At 35.8% G+C, this 22,769-nt stretch overlaps 1 pseudogene; it reads right to left on the bottom strand.

The window, feature by feature from the left end:
- Window positions 1-807: 807 nt before the first annotated feature.
- On the bottom strand, window positions 808-22,569 carry LOC116141124 (annotated as a pseudogene).
- Window positions 22,570-22,769: the final 200 nt, after the last annotated feature.

The raw sequence follows: 22,769 nt of genomic DNA, 5'->3' as shown, positions 1-22,769 counted from the left end.
CAAATGTAAATTACAAGGACGTAAGTGCCAAGTGAATACATTAGAAATAGGCACATTTGCTCTGGTCTTCTAGACCTCTTCTGGGGATATGTTTCTACTTTTCTGTATAATTTTTTTTATTAAATTTACCTATAAAAAAAAGAAAAAAAGAAAAAAAAAAGGTACCAGTTTCAAAAACTTATGGGTCTAATATATTCACTGAAGCAAAGGGTGTCAATAAAAAATCCTCTTCTTAAATAGATCAAAAGTTCCTAGACTTTGACGAATAATCAGTGTTAGATATCTAAAGTAGATAAAGAGGAAAGGGATATAAAAAACAATGCACAAAAACAAGATCAAACTTATTAACTATATATAAATAAGATGATAAGATGGAAATTAAGATCATTGGGCAGGTACTAAATTAGCATAATATATTGCAGCACAGTTTTAATTATTGTGTATTTTCCCTTACAAATGTACAAATTAATGTTAAATAACACTCAATAATTTAGTCTATCCGTAGAAAGTATAACATATATTTTATTAATTTGAGGAACTCTTGGGACAGTCCAATATCAATTCGGTATAAATATCATGCATAAAAAGTAATATTACACTTATAAATAAATTTTACAAAAATCTCCATACAAAGTAATGTGATAAAAAATGAATGAAAGAGTGAATGTAATGAGTTTAACATTTTGTTTCACTTTTCCATTCATATTTTGCCACCTTACTTTGTATGAAAATCTTTGTAAGATTTCTTTGTAAATATAGTATTATTGCATATATAAAAAACATATAATATATCAAATTATATCCTCTCTATTTTTTGAGGAAATTCTTGAACGAACGAGCTGAGAGTTTGGGTATCTAGTAATCCTTTTTTATAATCCACGTAATTGATGCCAAAAGGAACCGTATAACCTGAAAACCACTCAAAATTGTCCAACAATGACCAAGCAAAATATCCCTTCACGTTCACTCCATCCCTGCCACAATAAATAAAAAACAATTAAAGAAGAAAAAGAAGTCACTAAATTATTTAATTATTCACTAATATTGTGATTAGAGAGTCACTTACTTAATGGCTCTCTGAAGAAAAGAGAGATGCTGATAATAGTAATCAATTCTCATGTTGTCAACAAGGGCTTCCTCTAGTGATAATGTGGCATTGTTTGCTTCATCAATTCCTGCAATTAATTAAGCAAATAAGAGCAATAATAGTTAGAATTAAATGGCTGTTTAAATTCAATTTTTATTTTTTATTACGTTAACGTGAAGAAGAATTATTATCATGATAAGTGAATTTACCATTTTCTGTTAGATGAATGAGGGGATTATTGTATATTTTTCTTGGTATAAAGTAAGAGATCCCGAATCCCCCGTGGATAGATATAAAGCCAATCGGATGCAGCCTGCATTGATCAAATCCAATAACGTCAAAGATTAAGGATATGTGAATATATATTTTTATCCTCAACAGAGAGAAATACATATAGTTAAAATCTAATGCAACCCTCTATATTTTTTAAAAACCCGACAATTATGTTTAATAGCTTTGGCTAACAGTTTACTATCATTAGTAATACTAAAAAACAAAATTTTTAATCGAAAACTGTAAAAAAATTGTCACTGAATACCTAATGACACCCAAAAAAAAAAAAAAAAAAGATCCAATTGGTCGTGCACCATTCTGACGATTATCAGCCACTGTCCGATGGTGGTGGTTGGCTGCCAGCAATTAGTTGGGTGGATGAGGATGTTTTTGCTAATTTATAAACTTTTATTGTAAAGGTGTTTAGCTAAATTAACAAATGTAAAGGGTTAAAAGTAAACTAAATATTTTCAGAAAATGTTTTTTAATAATATACCAAACACATTATCAGAATCATATCTTATCCTATTTAGAATAAGATTTTAGAAATCCTATTAGAAAAAGTGTACCAAACGGGCCCAAATTCATTTATATATATAAAGAAAATAAAATTTATTTGAAGAGAAAACATTCAGTAGCATTGAATATCTATTAAAAAAAAAAAAAAGAAACTAGTAAGTTCTCTCAAAGAAAAGTGTGAATTAATGTTGATTAACTTGAAGAAAAGGAAGTGTACCTTTGGCCCGATTGGGATTCCGTTACGTGAAGCTACAAAAAGCAATCAATCCAAGTATCGTTAATTAGAAATTAAGGAGTTAATTAATTAGGGAAATTAAATTAATTAAGATGTAAAAAGTTGAATCTAATTGTGCTAATTACTTGATTGATTAACACGAGGATCAGTCGAGTAGCTTTTGTTTCCAGAGTTAAGCAGAGGAGCATAGGCTGCATAGAGAGCAGTATAATAGTTTAAACCGAGAAAATCAAATGATCCTTTAAGCAATTTGGATTCCTCTTCAGAGAATTTTGGCAATCTGTTTCCAACAAGAGAATGCATGCTGTGCGGATAATCTCCATTTATTATTGGGTCCATAAACCTGGAAAAAAATAAAAAAAAAGTTTGGGATTGTAGGTTAGTTCAAGTTAACTTTGCAAATTCGAGAGAACTTGTTGAAAGAAAAATAGAAATCTAAAGAGTAAGCTTTCCAATTTTTCTGATTGAATGAATGAAATTACAAAGTGTTTGAAACCCTTAAAAGAGAAAGAAACAGAGCTGCTACAAAAGATACAAATTCTTACACATTTAAGTGATAATTAAAACGACGTCACTTTGGTAGAATGTCAACCAAACCCTTGGTTCTTTGTTATCTGACATTTTGATTCACAGTTCATGTACCGTCAACTAAAACAGGAAATAAACAAACACAACAAAAAATTATAAGGCGAGGATATTCAAAATTTTAAACCTAAGTTCTCGTTTAGTAATGGTGGTAAATACTAAAAAGACGAAATTTTACTGTTTTCAATATAAAAATTTGATTGAATATTTGTCTTTCAATGTTTACCAAATATTTAACGAGGTTGATATATAAAATAAATCGATTTATAAATAAAGATCCAATTCTCGTGATAAAGGTCACATTACAAAACAATTCTATAGACACCTCTCTTAATTAAAATAAACAAAATTTTAGACTTTAAGTCAATTTCGAAATTAATAAGGTAAGTGCTTACTTTCTATATTTAAAAAGCTTATCTAATGTAGGCCATTAAAAAAGATAAAATTCTTCTCCTTTTAAATTTCTTTTTTTCCTTTTTCTAGTAACACATATTTCTGGAACTGGATTGCGATTGCCATATAAAAAGAAGAAATTCTATTATTACTTTAAGATATATTATTTGTCAAGATCTTGAATATATATATTAGATTTGAATTATAAAATATCATTTCAATTGTAGGAAATAAATCCAACAGTGTCAGAAATTAATATTAGTATGTCTTTGTGGATTAAAGTGTCAGAATTCAAAAGTTAAGGGCATAGCAAATATTTAACTAAGCAAAAACAAAAACGCTGTCGTTTTGTGTTTCTCTCTTAAAGAGAATGAATGTCTGTATTTTTCACTTTCCTTTTCTCTTCACACTCTCTTAGCTACTGACACACTTAAGTAGCAAACCCTTACTATATTATTAATTCATTCAATCAAATACACCAATTGAAGCTTTAATTTCTTTTAGTTTTTCTCTTAATTTACGATTTTCACTTGGTATCAGAGTTAGGTTCAGTTGAGCTGAGCGCTTGACCAGCAGATGAGGAGTTAGAGTCAGCAACTACCTCCAATAACAGGCATGACCCAACATATGGGCTTGACCGTGAGGAAGAGTGTTGGAGTCCTACATCGACTATATAGGCACGCTCAAGCTTATTGGGTTATAAGAGGGGGTAATCCTCCCATTCAATAAGGCCTTATTGGGTGAGGAGTCAAACCCATCTCAAATTCTAACATGGTATCAGTTATTGATCCGTCACAGTCTAATGTTGCCCCTCCATTAGTCAGTCACAATATCCATCCAACGACAACAAGAACCAAATCCCAGAGTCTTCCTCCACCAAAAATTGGCTTAATATCTTCCTTTACCTTTGCTGTTGTTCCTGAACCATGCTCTGTTAAAGAGGCATTACAAAGTCTTGAATGGCAAGAAGCAATGAACAATAAATTTACAGCCTTACTTAAGAACAAAACCTGGTCTTTAGTGCCTTCTACTAGTGATATGAACATTGTAGGCAATAAATGGGTGTTTAGAGTTAAGTATAATCAAGATAGATCTCTACAAAAGCACAAGGCTAGGTTGGTTGCTAAAGGGTTTCAGCAAACTCTAGGGCTTGATTATTTTGAAACATTCAGCCTCGTTATTAAACCTTCCACCATTAGGATAGTTGTTACACTGGCTATCACAAATCGGTGGGATATTCAGCAAATAGACATCAATAATGGTTTTTTGAATGGAACTCTAAATGAAACTGTATTCATGCAACAACCTAAATGTTTTGAGCATCCTGAGTATCCTAGTTTTGTCTATAAGTTAGAAAAGGTCTTGTGTGGTCTTAAACAAGCACCTAGGGTTTGGTTTGACAAGTTAAAGCAAGCTTTACTTAGTAAAGGTTTTCGGAATTCAATGGCAGATTCCAACTTGTTTACTTTTCAAGAAGGTGATCAAAAGACATATCTTCTTATATATGTCGATGATATCTTGATAACTGGAGGGAACACAACTTTTATCCACACTTTGATCAAAGATCTTAATGCTCAATTCTCACTTAAAACACTTGGATCAGTTTACTATTTTCTTGGTATAGAAGCTGTTAGAACTGATCACGGTATGCATCTTAAACAAACTAAATATATTCTTGACTTGTTGCTGAAAACAAGAATGGCAGATGCACACCCTTGTTCTACACGACTAGCAGTAGGTACCAAGCTATTTACAGGGGACAGTGAATGCTTTAAGGATCCAACTTTGTATAGAAGTACAGTGGGAGCATTGCAATATCTCACACTCACCAGACCTGATATCATCTTCATAGTTAATAAATTAAGTCAATACTTGCAAGCTCCTACTGAAATACAATGGCAAACATGCAAAAAGGTTCTTCGATATCTCAAAGGAACTTAGAATCATGGCCTTCAATTTAGACCAGTAGCTTCTTTGAACATTGAGTGTTATGCTGATGCAGATTGGGGCAGCAATCTTGATGATAGAAGGTCTACTAGTGGATATTGTATCTTCATAGGTCCCAATTTGATTCAATGGAGCTCTAAGAAATAAAAGGTAGTTGCTTTGTCCTCTACCAAGGCTGAATATATGGCACTAGCTCACTCAGCAACTGAAGTTGCATGGTTTAAGAATATTTTTTCAGAATTAGGCCTAATTTTTCCTCAGGCACCAGTCATATGGTGTGACAACCTTAGTGCAGGGGCCTTGGCTGGCAATCTTGTATTTCATGCCAGAACCAAGCATATTGAGATTGATGCGCACTATATAAGAGATCAAGTCTTGGCTAAGCATTTGTTGGTTCAATACGTTCTTACAAAGTTACAAATTGCTGATATATTAACAAAGACACTCTCTACAGTTTAGTTTCAAGAATTGAAGGAAAAACTTATTGTGATTCAGTTACCCTGTTCCAGCTAAATGCCTTATTGTATTATCTTCTATTGCAGTGTCTGTTGAAATCAGTGGCCTGCTAGAATGTTTCTAAATGCAAGCTGGAATTTCTAGAATTTTTATTTTTATTTTTTTTTATTAAATCTATAGTGATTGCTGAAGTCTTGTGTGGTTTATGAATTAGTTTTGGATGGTTTTGAGGAATCTGATCTACTGCAATGATTGTTGCAGTTTGTGTGAATTTTGTAAAATCTGCAGATGTGTCACAATGGATGATGAAGTCTGCAGTGATTGTTGAAGTTTTGTGTGGTTTATGAATCAGTTTGTATGGTTTTATGGAATTTGATCTGCTGCAATGATTCTTGCAGTTTATGTGTTTTTTTGTGAAATCTGCAGATGTGCTACAATGGATGATGAAATTTGCAATGAATTCTGAAATTTGTATGTGTTTTTCTACTGATTGCTGAAGATTGTGGTTTTACTGGTGTTCTTTAGTTATAGTGGCCATTGGATGATTGAATTTTGAATTTTGTATGTGTTTTTCTGCTAATTGCTGAAGATTGTGGTTTTACTGGTGTTCTTCAGTTGTAGTGACTACTGGATGATGAATTCTGGTGTAGTCGTTATGTGACTTTTACTAGTGTTCTTTTGTAATGTTCTAGTGCAGTTTGTGTGGTTCAGTTGTAGTGAATACTAGATGATGAATTTTGGTGTAGCCTTTCATGTGACTTTTACTGGTGTTCTGCTATAATGTTCCGATGCAGTTTGTGTGGTTCAGTTGTAGTAAATACTAGATGATGAATCATGGTGCAATCTTTCATGTGACTTTTATTGGTGTTCTACTGAATGCAGTTTGGTGAAGAATGAAGTATTGGGTTCAGTTGTAGTGGACATTGGATGTTGAATTTTATTGAGTACTGCTTAATGTAGTTTGGTGAAGAATGAAGTCTTGGCTTCAGTTGCAGTGGACATTGGAGTGACTTTTACTAGTGTTCTACTAAATGCAGTTTGGTGAAGAATGAAGTCTTGGGTTCAGTTGCAATGGACATAGGATGTTGAATTTTATTGGTGTTTTGCTGAATGCAGTTTGGTGAAGAATGAAGTCTTGGGTTCAATTGCAGTGGACATTGGATGTTGAATTTTATTGATTAGTGTTGAATGTAGTTTGGTGAAGAATGAAGTTTTAGGTTCAGTTGCAGTGGACATTGGATGTTGAATTTCATTGATTACTGTTGAATGTAGTTTGGTGAAGACTTGCTAAAGTTTTGTTTTTGGAGGCAATTTGTTTTGAGTGGGCATGTGGATTAAAATGCTAGGATTTGGAAACCTGGACTAGGGAGTTAGATTTGAGTGGGCATGTGGATTAAAGTGTCAGAATTCAAAAGTTAAGGGCTTAGCAAATATTTAACTAAGCAAAAACAAAAACGTTGTCGTTTTGTGTTTCTCTCTTAAAGAGAACGAATGTCTGTATTTTTTACTTTCCTTTTCTCTTCACACTCTCTTAGCTACTGACTCACTTAAGTAGCAAACCCTTACTGTATTATTCATTCATTCAATCAAATACAAAAATTGAAGCTTTAATTTCTTTTAGTTTTTCTCTCAATTTACGATTTTCATTGTCTTGAGCACAAAATTATATGATATAATTTTCTAATCAGGATGTCTTAATAATAATTTGTCAGGACCTTCAATATATACCATTGAATTTGAATTATAAAATATCATTTCAATCCTATGAAATAAAATCAACGGTGTATAAATATAGTCCTGACGAAATTCATATCATGACACATTGACTAAAGAATTACTCTATACACATATAAATAATCCAATGTAAACCTTTTTAAAATTGCTAGCACAGAAAATGAAAAAGACATTAAAACAATTATATATTGATGTTTTAGAACATCATTTTCTAAAAAATGAAGTTTATTTTTCCTTTTATTGGATTAATGAGTTAGCAAACCATCAAAAATTTCTTCAATTTAATTTGACAAAACCCTCTTATGAGATTTCTTAGAAATCAATCAATACCCTTTTGTATAACAAAATTCTTCTTCTAATTTTCAAATTAGAACGATCAAACGAAAAGTAAATCAATGAAATTTACTTATATAATTATTTGTAAACCATCGATTGTGTGTTCAATTAGATGTTTAATTAATTAATTGCAATAGATATAATTGATTCACCTAATTGGGGTGCATCAATTTGATGTGTGATACCAGTTTCATTTATAAAATTAAAGGCATAGTCAACTAAGAATATAAACCACAGAAATCAATTAGGGGCTTAAACTCCTAACTTTGTGTAGTGGGGTTGTTGAGTTGCATTATTAATTAGTTTAAACCACTAATTATTTATTAATTAGAGTGAATATAGAATAATGATTAATGATATTTCTTACCATCCAAACATGAAATCAAGAGCTCTTTCTATAGCATTTTGATGGTGGGAGGAGTAAGGCACCATCCAATGTGACAGTAGAGTGATTCATATCTTCCCCTTTTGAGTTTTCTGCACAATTTTTCTACCAATAATTAGTTTAATATTAAAATTTTGTTATTTCATAATTTCCTCGAATCAGAAAATCTTGAATCAGATATATATATTGTTGACAGAAAAGGTTTTCAAGCAGAGTATGATTTTCATGATTCTGGGAATGCAACTTAAAGAATCAACTTGCAGTCAATTAAATCAACTTGTTAACCAACTTGCATTCTATTAATGCAAGTTGTTGAGCAACTTGCATGCAGTTAATGCAACTTGTTAATCAACTTGCATGCAGCAAAGAGAGCGTGTTCTTCCTGTTATGATCGAATGGTGAATAATGATTAACTTTGTTTTTGAATGAACAGTGTAGATTTAAGTTGACACGAATTTGTACTCTACCTTTGGGTATATATAAGTCATAAGTGTGCCACTGTAGATTCATTCAAGATGATGAAATAAACAACAACTATTTCCAGATTATTTGCTATGCTTTTCTTCTTCTTCTTCTTCTTTGTTTCTTCTCATGGTATCAGAGCTATTGACATACGTCAATGGCAGATCCTAAAACACCTCTCACCTCAGCACTTAACACAAAAGGAAAGCAATGAATTCGGCTTTAGTCTCAACACTAAACAACACTCTACCTACCATCACTATGAAGTTAGGAGAACGAAACTATGCTTACTGGAAATCTCAAGTTCTTTTTGCACTGAAAGCTTATGAGCTAGAAGGCTTTGTTACAGGTGATAAACCTTGTCCTCCTACCTTTACTATCTCTAAAACAAATGAATCAAAATAGGCTGTTAATCAAGAACAGTTAGTATGGAAAAGAATTGATCAATTGTTATTTAGCTAGTTGAAATCTACCATTCCGGGAACTATGTTCAAGCATGTTGCTAATTGTGAAATAGCATATGATATATGGCACACACTAGAGATGCATTTTCTAATAGATTTTAAGGCTCGGATCTTACACTTGAGGAATCAATTACAAACGACTAGGAAAGATACCTCTAGTGTAAATGATTATGTGCTTAGAATGAAAGAAATTGCTGATTCTTTGACCACCAATGGTGTGGTTGTAATTGATGAAGAGTTGCTTTTATACATTCTGGATGGACTTGGAGCTAAATGTGATGCAATGGTAGCCACTTTAATTGCTAGGAGTAGTGAAGTATCATTACAGGAAGCACAATTCATGTTACATAAACACGAAATGAGACTGGAGAAACAACACTCTGCCTATATAGGCTTTCATGAAGCCATTGCCTTCTTGGCAAACAAATAGCCTTCCAACTCTCAACTGACCACGTCAATGTTAAACACTTCAGGATAACAAACAAATCAACCTATACACCCTCACTCCTAAAGTCAACATGAACCTAAACACTCCTACCTACCTACTCAAAGTTTTCAACCTTATAATCCAATTTTTGGCAAAGGTAGAGGAAGAGGTCGAAACTTTTACAAACCTAGACTATTTTGTCAATTGTGTGGGAAGAATGGACACATGGCTTTACAATGCTATCATAGCTTTGACACTTCCTTTCAAGGAAATCAGAATCACCGACCATAATTTGGAATAAAGCATAATATGTCACAACAACATACTCAATCCACAACTCCTGCACAAGTGTTCTTTGCAAACACTTAGCCTAGTTACTTGAATTACTGTCCAAATCAGTCTTACCAGACTTCTTCACCAATGGCACATCATCAGCAACTTTTTTAAAACAACACTCCAGTAAACTCTCCTTTTTCTGGACCAAATCTGTCACAATAGCACTATGGACACTCAGGAGAAAGTGAGTTGAAAAAGCAGACTGCAACAGCTCAGCCAAATCAGATAGCAACTCCTCTAACAGTTTCAGATCTGAATTGGTTTATTGACTCAGGTGCCACTTATCATATAGCACCTGATCTTCAAAATCTCTCAATCAAAAATCAATACACTAGAACTGAATCTCTACAAGTTGGGAATGGACAGTGCCTTGACATCTCTCATACAGGTTTGACTATCTTACCTTCCTCTTGTATGAACAAATCTATTTAGCTTAAAAAAATACTATGTGTTCCATATGTGACTAAGAACCTGTTGAGCATTTCTAAAATTGCAAGAGATAATAATGTATTGGTTGAGTTCTCTACTGATGGTTGTGTTATAAAGGACAAGACTTCTTAGGTTGTGCTTCTTAAAGGATCCTTACACAACGGGTTGTATCAACTTGACATCCTAAGTGGAAATGGGGCCTGCCTGTAAGGAAACGACCCGTTAATGCAGCGGAAAACAAAACAATAATTTCTAGGATCGTTCCCATTGAGCCAAGATCAAAGGTATAAATTTTACAGTTTATAAAATACAAGAATCTGCAGAAAATAAATCTGGATTTAGAAACCATACCCACATTGGAGGCTCCTCCAATTTTGTCTCTGATCATGTTTTGCTACCGATCCAAGTGTAGGATCGAACCCACGAAGTCCACACGAAGACAATCACAAAGAACTAAGGAGGGATTTGCCAGATCCTCCTTAGCCTTAAGAATCAAGAAGAAGAAATCAAAGGAATTTTGATTTTGGCAAAAACCAAATCTGGCATAAGAGAGTGTTTAAGGGGCTGTTGTGTTTGTTCTTTTTCAAAGAAAAATAACTAATGAAATCTCTTTTTCTTTCATAAATAATCATTTTCTTTTTATAGTAAAACTTTAATGCCCTATTCCCATATGGAATAGCCTTAGGCTCCAACCAAAACACCCCATGTCACCAAACACTCCCAAATTAGATATTTTATTTATTTCATCATTATCTCAATTAAACTCAATTAATATATATTTAATCTATATATATTAACATTTAACAATAATGATGATTTAATTAAATATATGTGAACATATATTTAAACGTAATTTCACTTATTTAATTTTTCTAATAAATTAAATAAAGGCTACGACCTCAGCAAATTTAATTGCACTGCGAAATTACCAAAATACCTTTTTGCCTTAAAAAGACGAAAACGCCCTTCCTTCTTCTTGGATCTTAAATTATCTTCTATGTGTGTGACCTATAGGCTCCTCATCATACCGGCAGTGTATAGTATCGCGATTAACACCGATTAATCATCTCACTAATACACATACCAAGATTGGCCTCTAGCAAGGCATCATGGCCACCCAATAGATTCGGATTCAGCAAAGTAGCTATCTGTCAAGGATATGGTTACTGTACAATTCGATCATTTCATCATCCGTTATCTTGACGAGACGAAGGCATAGAAATAGTGTAAACCTTTGGTTACTCTCGATATTATGTATTCAGTTTCTGGACCAATGACCCGTATTATAAACTGGATAGAGCAACAACTCAATTCCACTGTGGCCACAGTTTTAATGTCATTGTCATATACTGAATTGCGTCGTGTGATAACTTCTCCCGTACTCGGGAGTGATGAATCCTCTATCAATCCACCATAGTCTTGATACACTCCTTGATGCAGCCAATCACCACCATATTGACAGCTCTGAAAAGAACTGCATTAGGCTAGTGTCAAACTACACCAATCGGTGCACAAGGCGCTCCGGTGATCTCAAGTCTAAGGATCACATGCACCACCATTCGTTAGAGGATTTGTTTCATAGACACTAGGATTACCATCCATATGGAATCCTCTGGTGGGTCAGTCCAGTGAACTTGTTGCGGTGTATTCGCCTATAGCAAGCACCCATGTATTGCACTAGGTTATCATCAAACAACCTTGACAAGTGAGATCAGTCACTGCCTTTCGACAGGGTCGTTCAACACTATGATAGCTTTACTATATTATCTATGCCGTTACTTCAGAATAATACTAGGGCTACGGACGTTTCTAAAATGGCTACCTTATGTGTTCATAGGGTTCTCACTATCAAGATTTGAAACACTTGATACCCTCGTCACGGTTCTACCATTCTAAGGACATATATCAATACATATTGCAATAATAATGATTTACGTGATATAGAATAAAATGCCTTTTATTGATTAATGAACATTATTACAAAGAGTCAATTTCACAATAATTGATTGGCTCTAGGGCACCTACTCCAACACTGCTAACAACAAAGCTCTACCTCATTACAATCTTCTCATTTACAATAATCACAATCAAAAACCTCTTTTTCTGGACTTTCCTACTTACATAATTACACTGGACATCAAGACTCCAATGATGTACCCGCCATAGAAGAAAATAAAGGCCAAGCTCCAGCATCTGTTAGTGAAGGAGATTTATGGCATAGGAGATTAGGCCATCCTCATTTTTTCATCCTTAACTCTCTTATACAAACGTTGAATGTAAAGGACAACATTAATAAAGATCAGTTTTGTGAAGCTTGTCAATATGTCAAGCTTCACCAAAACTCATTTCCTTCATCAAATTCTCAGGCAAGTAAACCTTTTGAGTTGGTATATGCGGATGTTTGGGGACCTGCCCCTATAATTTCAGCTACTAGATTCAGATATTACTTACTTCTTGTTAATGATCATACTAGATACTCCTGGATTTATCCCCTCAAACTGAAATCAAAAGTAACCTCAATCGTTAAACAGTTCATACAGGTAGTAGATCAACAATTTGACAACAAAATAAAAACATTTCAGTTAGACTAGGGAGGAGAGTTCAGACCTCTTGCTTTTTTCTTTGCTCATTAGGGGATCCATTTTCGGCATTCCTGTCCTCATACGCATCAGTAAAATGGTAGGATTGACTGCAAACATCGTCATGTTATTGAAATGGGACTCACATTACTAGCACAAGCCTCCATGCCACTGCAATTTTTGTGGTTTGCATTCCACACTGTCGTTTACCTGATTAACAGATTACCATCCTTAGTTTTGCAACATCAAACTCCTTTCTACCTTTTGTTTCACAAATTACTAGACTACAAGGCTTTCCACATCTTCAGTTGTTAATGCTTCCCCTTTATCAGACCATATCAAAAACACAAATTTGCCTTTCATTTTGAGCAATGTGTTCTCCTTGGTTATAGCTCTAATCACAACGGTTACTTGTGTCTCAACACTCATGGGAGATTTTACATCGTGCAAAGTGTTCAATTCAATGAACAAATCTTTCCTTTTGCTAAAGATTTTTCTATCCACCATACTTCAAAAACCAAGGCATCCTCAATGTCACCTTGATCTCAACCTTGGAAGCTTCCTATCAACATTCCTAATCAGAATATTTCTCCCACGGCACCTTCAGTGTAAAATTTGTCGGCCAGGTCCATCTCTCAATCCTTGGCTCCACCTTTAACACTTGAAGTTGACCTCAGTTCTTACACCTCTCAAGTACCCTCTTCCTAAGATCAGCCTACCACCACAACTATCCAGAACACACACCCTATGATTACCTAAAGAAAAGCAGCAACTCTTGTTAGTACCCTCACTCTTGAATCCCATATAGAACCTACTAGTATAGCATCAACTTTAACTAATCCTCTTTGGGTTCAAGCTATGACTGTCGAGTATGAAGCTTTCCAACATAACCAAACTTGGTCTCTGGTCCCATATATCGAGGATATGACCCTTATTAGCAATAAGTGGGTCTTTAAGGTGAAACTAAACTCTGATGGTAGCGTTCAACGTTACAAGGCAAGACTTGTTACCAAAAGGTTCCATCAAACTCCAGGAGTGGATTATTTCTAAACTTTTTCTCCAGTAATCAAAGCCTCCACAATTCGAGTCATTCTATCACTTGCGGTCAGCCATGGTTGGGAGGTTCAACAAGTTGATGTTAATAACGCATTTCTCAATGGCGATCTTACTAAATCAGTTTACATGCCTCAACCAGAAGGCTTTGTTGATCCTTACAAACCTCAACATGTATGTAAATTGCACAAGGCACTATATGGTTTAACATAGGCACCGCGTACTTGGTATGACAAACTAAAGGCTGCCTTATTACAACAGAATTTCATGAATTCTATCTCTGATTCCAGCCTCTTCTATTACCATAATGGTAACAAAGTTGTTTGCATTCTTGTTTACGTCGATGATATCTTACTCACGGGAAATGACAATTCAGTAATTCAATAAGTAATCACCAAGTTGGACAACACGTTTGGCCTCAAAATTCTTGGCCCTATTAACTATTTTCTTGGTATTTCAGTAGTTCATACTATTCATAGATTGCTTCTTAATCAGAGCAAGTACGCGCAAGAAATTATACTTAAATATGGCATGATCGACTGCAATCCTTGCTCTACTCCGATGATTCTTGGGTCCAAACTTAGCCTTGATGATAGTCCTCTGTTTGAACACACATCTGTCTACAAGTCTTATTGGGGCCTTACAGTACCTCACCATGACTAGACCTGATCTCTCATTTACGGTAAACAAACTAAGTCAATTCCTCAAGGCTCTAACTCTTAACCACTAGCAGACCTGCAAACATGTTCTTCACTATGTTAAAGGGACTTTACACCATGGTCTAACATTCAGTAAAGACTCCATTCTACAGCTTGAAGGGTATGCTGATGCTGACTGGGCGAGTAGCCCATATGATCTTAAATCTACCAGTGGCTATTGTATCTTCCTTGGCTCCAACCTAATTCAATGGTGTTAAAAAAAAACAGCAGGTGGTTACCTTATCCTCCACTGAGGCAGAATACCGTGCCTTAGCGCATGCTTCTACTGAGATTACTTGGCTTTAGAATCTATTTCAGGAGCTTCATGTCTCCATTTCAAGCCTTTCTGTTCTCTGGTGTGACAACACAAGCATTGGAGCTCTTGCTACCAATCCCCTTTTCCATGCTCGCACCAAGCACATTGAAATTGATGTGCACTTTGTGCGAGAAATGGTCCAAGCTAAATGCTTAGTTGTCCAGTATGTTGTTCCACCTCCCAAGTTGCTGATATCCTTACCAAACCTTTCTCCAGCTCTCATTTTTGCACTCTTCGCGATCAACTTCGTCTCTCTATCTCTCCCAAATTTGAGCTTGAGGGACGAAGTGACTATCTTGAACAAGCTTTAAATTCAAAGTCAGTGTTAAAGTTAAAATCAGCTAAGAGAAAAACAAACAGAATAGAAAGAGGCTGACAAAATAAGCTAAACTAAGCTAAGGTTATGCTTGAGGGACGATGTTGAAAGAAATTTTTTTTTTTTTTTGAGTTTAGCTTGAGGGATGATGTTGACAGAAAAGGTTTTCACGTTTCAACTCAAGCAGAGTATGATTTTCATGATTCTAGGAATGCAACTTGAAGAATCAACTTGCCGAGCAACTTGCAGTCAGTTAAATCAACTTGTTAACCAACTTGCATTCTGTTAATGCAAGTTGCTGATTCTAGGAATGCAACTTGAAGAATCAACTTGCCAAGCAACTTGCAGTCAGTTAAATGCTGAGCAACTTGCATGCAGTTAATGCAACTTGTTAATCTTGCATGCAGCAAAGAGAGTATGTTCTTCTTGTTATGATCGAATGGTGAAGAGTGATTAACTTTGTTTTTGAATGAACGGTGTAGATTTAAGTTGACAAGAATTTTTACTCTACCTTCGGGTATATATAAGTCATAAGTGTGCCACTAAGCTTCATTCAAGATGATGAAATAAACAACAACTATTTCCAAATTCTTTGCTCTGTTTTTTTTTTTTTTTTTTTTTTTTTCCTTCTTTGTTTCTTCTCATATAATATTTATATAAGATGTCCATAGAAAAGAATGACTGCATGTATATGATAATATAAACCATCACAAACACATGGGGGATCATAAAATGAAGAACTATTGAACCTGATATTTATTTCTGTAGAGATTGACACGGATGCATGACCAAGAAGCTGATTAGGTTCCACCAATACAGCTCAGTTGCGGAATCTCCATCGGTGCAGTTCATCCCTTGCCACTCCGAACACCGTGCGGGTGTCAACAAGCCGAAGGTGTAGCCACCAAAACTATAACTCCATGGCTCATTCAATATTATCCAATGCTTCACTCGGTCACCAATTCCTTGAAGCAAACCTCTGCATAGTCTCGAAAATCATTCCTAAAAAATATTTTTTCTTCAATGTCCACAGATCAAATGAAGTTATTTTAAAATTGTAAAATGGAAAGCAATTCCTGAAAGAACTTACACAATGCAGAGCTTAAAAAGCCACCATATTCATCTTCCAAAGCTTGGGAGTTCCCAGTGAAAAAAGGTATAATGGTTGTATGCCTGCACTTTATATCAGAAACACGTATAATTTTGTATAAATGTAACTATTTATATAGTTTTTTTTATATAAACTAATATAATATTACGATTAATTTGGTTGGCTCCTGACCGTTGAAAGAAGCTTACTGATTAGATTGTTTTGTATAACTGAAACTATACTGATCTATACACCAACACAAAACAATCACACCAAAAGCAAGAACACCACAAGATCAAACACACAGACAAGCCACGTTTATCGTGGTTCACTCATCCTTTTATGGATAAGCTACATCCACATGGAGCTCAAGGACGTATGAGCTTGCTGCACTTTGATTATCAGAAACAGTCAGATTACACAGATTTTACACTCACCAGATCTACCCATTACAACAACAACCAGCCTTACAAGATACTCTCTAAATATCCCTAACCCAAGAGAACAACACTCTCACCTGAATGATTAAACCCCCTAATCACTCGACTGATTTAACTCACAATCTGGAAGAAATAATCTCAACCCTAGCACAGAGAATTGCAAACCCGAAAACCCTAACTTATGTCTCTCTCTCACCAAATCTGAATGAAAGTGTTTTTATATATGGTTTGACTTCGTGGTTGATCCTGGCTGTTAGATCTAGAGTGCATCCTGTGGTCTGAATTTGTCCCAGTTATATACCTAAAACGACGTCTATTATTGTTACTCAAACGCCGCTGTTTCAGGCTTCCATATTTAATAATCTCCACCTTGGAAGCACTGGAAACGACTTTTTGTGCAGCTTGGCTGGTCCCATTCTATCATAGCTCTTTTCACTCAAGACTACTTGATATACACAAGTTCAAGCAGTGCTTGAACTTACTGAGTGATATTTGGTGCCCTATCTGCTGGATTCTCTTCTGTGGGTACCTTCTTAAGTTCAATGATTCCATTTCAACTTGGTCCCTCACGAAGTGATAGCGGACATCCACGTTTTAGTTCTTTCGTGATACACTGATTTTGCTTAGGTGGATCAGACTCTGACTGTCTGAATACACTGTCACCTTTCCACAATTAGTTTTACTCTGTTAGAATTCCTTTCAGCCATAAGGCTTCTTTAACTGCATCAGTTGCTACAATGTACTCTGATTCTATTGAAGACAGTGCTACATAGGCTGCAACTGTGATTTCCAGCTATACAATTTCCACCCAATGTGAAGTAATATGCAGTTGTTGATTTTCTGAATCCTTATCACCTGCAAATCAGCATCTACAAAACCAACCAGATCAGTGCAGTATTTCTTTTATAGTATTCAAGCCCAACACAAACAGTACTATTTATATATTTTAGCATCCATTTTAGAGTATTCCAATGTTCCATACCAGGATTGGACATTACCTGCTTAACATGGAAATGGCAAAGGCTAGGTCTGGCCTAGTACTAATCATGGCATACATCAGTGACCCCACAACATTTGCATAAGGACATACTTCATTTTCAACAGCTCTGACTCATTTTTGGGGCATTGAGACTACTAAGAATAAACTGACTGGTTAGGGGCATTGAGACCAGTTTGGCACCAGCCATGCCAAACTTTGTGACTAGTTTGAGTAAGTAAGATTGTTGCTGCAGTCTAAGTTCACACCTCTTTCTATCTCTGTTTATTTCTATGCCTAAAATTTTCTAGCATTCCCTAGTTTTTTTCATGCTGAATTCAGTGTTTAGTCTTTTCTTCAATCACTGATCAGGGTTTTTGACTTACTGATCAACAGCATGTCATGCACATATAAAAGCAAGTAATAGGCAGATTATTATCCATTTAAAATAGAAACAACTATCATATTGGCTTCTAGTGAACTTATACCTATTTAAAGGTGTCAAACCTTTGTACCTTGCCTAGGGGAATGTTTTAACCCATATAGGGATCTTTTTAGAAGGCAAGCATGTTCAGGGAATTATGGTCAGTAAACCCCATAGGTTGACTCATATAGATTTTTTCTTCTAGTGTTCTATGAAGAAATGCAGTGGTGACTTCCAACTGCTCTAGTTTTAAGTCTTGATAAGCAACTACAGATAGCATAACCTAATTGTTTTGTATTTTACCACAGGGGAGAAGACTTCATTAAGTTTATCCCCTCCCTTTGGGTAAAACCCTAGCCACAAGTCTGGCTTTGTACCTAGGTGGGTCAGCTATGGAAATGCCCCTCTTAAGTTTAAAAACCACTACATTAGGTCACTTCTGATCACTTGGTTTTGGAACCAGTGTGCATGTTTCATTTACCTTTAAAGTTGCATTTCCTCCTCCATAGCTGTTTTCCATTTGTCCCTATCCTTGGATTCCATGGCCTCTTGATATGTATCCAGTTCAGACCTAAGCACTTCATTCCCTACAAGTAGTAGTGTAAATCAGTTCTGCATATGAGTACCTTAAGGGTGGTTTTACCTCTCTTCTGGTTCTGTCTCTGGCCAGTTGGTAGTTTGTTAGTTCATTTTGCTGTGGTTCTGGGAACTCTTTTGCTTCCTCATCTTCAGCTTGGTCAGGTTCCTCAGGTGCAATTTTAGTTTTAGGCTGCTGGGTATTTTGAGCTTGTGCTTGAGGTGGGTTTAATTGATGGGTTGTGTGCTCCACCTCAATCTGAGGGGTATTGGTCTGTTTAGTAACTTCTTCTGTGCTTTTGGTTGTTCCTTCATCAGGGTTAGTGCCTTTGCATGGGAATCTCCCTCATTAAACCACACATCCCTACTCACTAAAATCCTGACCCCTTATGACTTTCTGTCCCATAGCCTGTATCCCTTTGTGCCCTAAGGATATCCAAGGAACACACACCTGGTTGATCTTAGCTCCATTTTTCCCCCCTGTGTGTGAACATATGCAGCACAGCCAAACACACTCTAGATGCCCTAGTTCTGGTCTTCTCCTAGACCATCTTTCTTCTGGACTGATAAGACTTAGTGCTGTGGAAGGACTCCTATTCACTAAATAGGCAGCTGTGGAGAGTGCTTTTCCCCAGAAAGTTTGTTAGGTTTGAACTGATCAAGAGGCATCTTACTTTGTCTAGAAGTGTTCTGTTCATCCTCTCAGCCACCCCATTTTGCTGAGGGGTATTTCTCACTGTCCTATGCCTCAGGATCCCCTGTTCACTGTAAATTATCAAACTCCAGATTACAGAACTCAAGTCCATTTTGCTGAGGGGTATTTCTCACCATGAGATTTAACCTTTTCTGGCCCCCATAAATCAGAATGTAGGTAATCCAAACAGTTGTTTGTTAGGTGAACTCCCTTGGGAAAACTATTTCTGTCTGTTTACCAAGTACACATTTTCACAGAATTCTAGACTTGTAACAGTATCTTTCCCAAATTGTCCTAGCCTGTTCAATACATCCATTCCTTCTGACTCATATGACCTAATCTTAGTGCCACCTTTCTGTTACTGATAAATTTGGAGACCCAAGTGTTGTGCTTTTGCAGTCAGAATAAAAACTACCACAAAGTACATATAGACCATTTTTCTTTTCTCCTATCAACACAAGATTCTCATTTTTATAGACATTCAACCACCCACTGTTAGCCTTATAGCAGCAGCCTGCTTCATCTAGGGTGCCTAATGATTGAGTTTTCTCTTAAGTCAGGTATATATCTACTTTGGTCCCCTTATTAGTTTTCCCCCACTTAACCTAAGGTAATCAGCCAATCCCCTTAACCCTACATGTCTGTTGTTTCCCATGTACACAGTCTCATGATCAGACTCCTTAAAGTCTTGAACCAACTCCTATTAGGGCTCATATTGAAAGTACAACCAAATCTAACACCCATTCTTTTGCAGTGTCAGATATTGACACTATTAGGACTTCTGGTTCATCTCTTTGGTTACTAGTGGTGGCTAGGTGCTCTCTGTGTTCCTAGTTTGTTTTTTCTTTCAATCAAAACAGTTTTTCTTTAGGTGGCCTGTCTTATTACAGTAGTAATATTTCCTGGTTTCTTTTTGGCTTTGTTGTTCCCCTTCCATTTCTTCTTGTTCTTACCCCCCTGATTTGACTAAAATCCTTTACTAACTGAGCAGATTCTATTCTACCCTTCCAAACAGAGTGCTATTGTTCCTCTTAAGAGTTTTAGCTCTAATTCTCTAGCCTTAAGACCCGCAACTATCAAATCAACACTGGGTACAGTACCGGAGTACTGAAGGGCATTCTTGACTACTGGTAGTCTTCAGTTAGGAATTTAATAATATCATGGCAACTAGTCTGTCCTAGTTCTTGGTCTGTGCCCTTTAAGATTAGATTCATCTTAAGGAATTCATCTAAGTTTTCCTCATGGACTTCGAATTTCCATCTTATAAGGAATAAGGCTCCCTTTAAGAAAGCCAAATTCGGTGCAGACTGTAAACATATAGAGATTCTAATTTACCCCATAAACCAAGAGGAGTTTCGAATCCATCTACCTTCCGAAGGACACTGTCTGAAAGATTCATCACGATCAGTTTATAAGCTTCTTCGTCAATCTCTTCCTTCTTCTCCAGTTTCTCCTCTAACCATTTCTTGGGATCCTTTTCCAGTGCAATTGCAACCTTGTTGTGTGAGAGAAGAGCCTTCACTCTCTTTTTTCAGCTTCCAAGTCGATCTTCCCATCGTATGGGAGCCATTCGGGTGGTGCTCATTTTTCTTGTAATGGCAGGGAAGGAAGTCTAAGGTGTACATGACGTTATTACACCAGAAGTTGTCAATTACTGCTAGGCAGTTTTTAAGGCGGTCATGGTTTTCCAGCCATTATACCCTTACACTTTATCAGAGTTGACTCTCTAGAACTAATTCAGACTCAAAGAAATAATCAATTCAAAAAAAAAAAAACCCCCAATTCCCGAAACCCTAATTTTGTGAAACCCTAATTTTGTTTTCTTTAACAAATTCCCAAATTCACAAAACCGCTACTTTTTCGTAAAATAACTTCTTATACCGAAACAATGACAGAGAAGGTAAGTCTAAGGCGTATGAGGCGTTGTTACACCAGAAGTTGCCAATTACTGCTAGGCAGTTTTTAAGGCGGTCACTGTTCTTCCAGCCAATATACCCTTACACTCGATCAAGATTTGACTTTCTAGAACTTAATTTGGAGACTCACAGGAATTGATTTGAAAAACCCCCAATTTCTCAGAAGAACCCTAATTTTTACGAAACCCTAATTTTGTAAAAAACGAACTTCACTTTCAAGAAATGGCTCTGATACCACTGTTATAACCGAAACTTAATACTGATCTATATACCAACACAAAACAATTACACCAAGAAACAAGAAAACACCACAAGATCAAACACACAGACAAGCCACGATTTACCGTGGTTCACTTATCCTTTTATGGATAAGTTACATCCACATTGAGCTCAAGCACGGTATGAGCTCGCTGCACTTCGATTATCAGAAATAGTCAAGATTACACAGATTCAACACTCACCAGATCTACCCGATTACAACAGCAACCAGCCTTACAAGATACTCTCTCAATATCCCTAACCCGAGAGAACAACACTCTCACCTGAATGATTAAACCCCCTAATCACTCGACTGATTTAACTCACAATCTGGAAGAAATAATCTCAACCCTAACACAGAGAAGTGCAAACCCAGAAAACCCTAACGTATGTCTCTCTCTCACCAAATCTGAATGAAAGTGTGTTTATATATGGTTTGACTTCGTGGTTGATCCTGGCCGTTAGATCTGGAGTGCATCCTGTGGTCTGAATTTGTCCTAGTTAATATGCCTAAAACGACGCCGTATTATTGTTACTCAAAACGACGCTGTTTCAGGCTTCCATATTTAACAGTTACAGTATTTGATTCCTTCCTTGTTCACTCCTCCATTTAGCTTCCCATCTAATTAGGAATTGAAATAAAAATAAATAAATAAAGAGAAGAGGAAATTATTATTAGTAAAGAAATTAATTAACTTGAAAAAAAAAATTCTCTAAATTGTAGCTGACCAATTGCGAGCTACCACGTTGAGTTTGTGAGAAAAAGTTATAGATGTAACATTACTCTATGTATAAATATACGAGGCTCACTAATCAAATTAAGGGTATTAAAATTTGCATCAGATATAGGATTAATGCAGTTTTAGTAAAAATGTTGTGATGAATGAGCTGCTTCAGGAGCATTGAATTAGTAGCAGTCTGTTATTGTGATGAATGAGCTGCTTCCGGAGTATTGTGATTAATGCAGTTTTACTGAACATGTTGTGATGAATGAGCTTCTTCAAGAGCATTGTGATTAATGCAGGTGTACTGGACATGTTGTGTTGGTTTTTTTTTTTTTTTTTTTTTTTTTTTTGTGATACTCACCTCGCTCTGCTGATGTTGACTGTATTGAACTATACTCCTTGACTTTGCTTAATGTTGAAGCTACAAAGAGATGGTTCATTTTTTTTTTTTTTTTTTTTATAGCAAAAGAAACTGCTAAGCTACTAAAAGTTGTCAATTCTCCTAGTTCCAGCTTCAGAGAAGATGTTAGTAAAGGAGTGAAAGTGCCTATATCTTTTCCGAGGTTCAGCTTGAAGGAAGATGTTAGCAAAGGAGTGAGAGTGCCTATATCTCCTCCCAGGTTTAACTTGAGGGTAGATG

This window comes from Pistacia vera, unplaced genomic scaffold (genome assembly GCF_008641045.1).
Source record: "Pistacia vera cultivar Batoury unplaced genomic scaffold, PisVer_v2 Contig393, whole genome shotgun sequence".
In the NCBI taxonomy this organism is placed as follows: domain Eukaryota; kingdom Viridiplantae; phylum Streptophyta; class Magnoliopsida; order Sapindales; family Anacardiaceae; genus Pistacia; species Pistacia vera.
The sequence above is the reverse complement of the archived record's forward strand: the minus strand, read 5'-3'. Positions and strand labels throughout refer to the sequence as shown.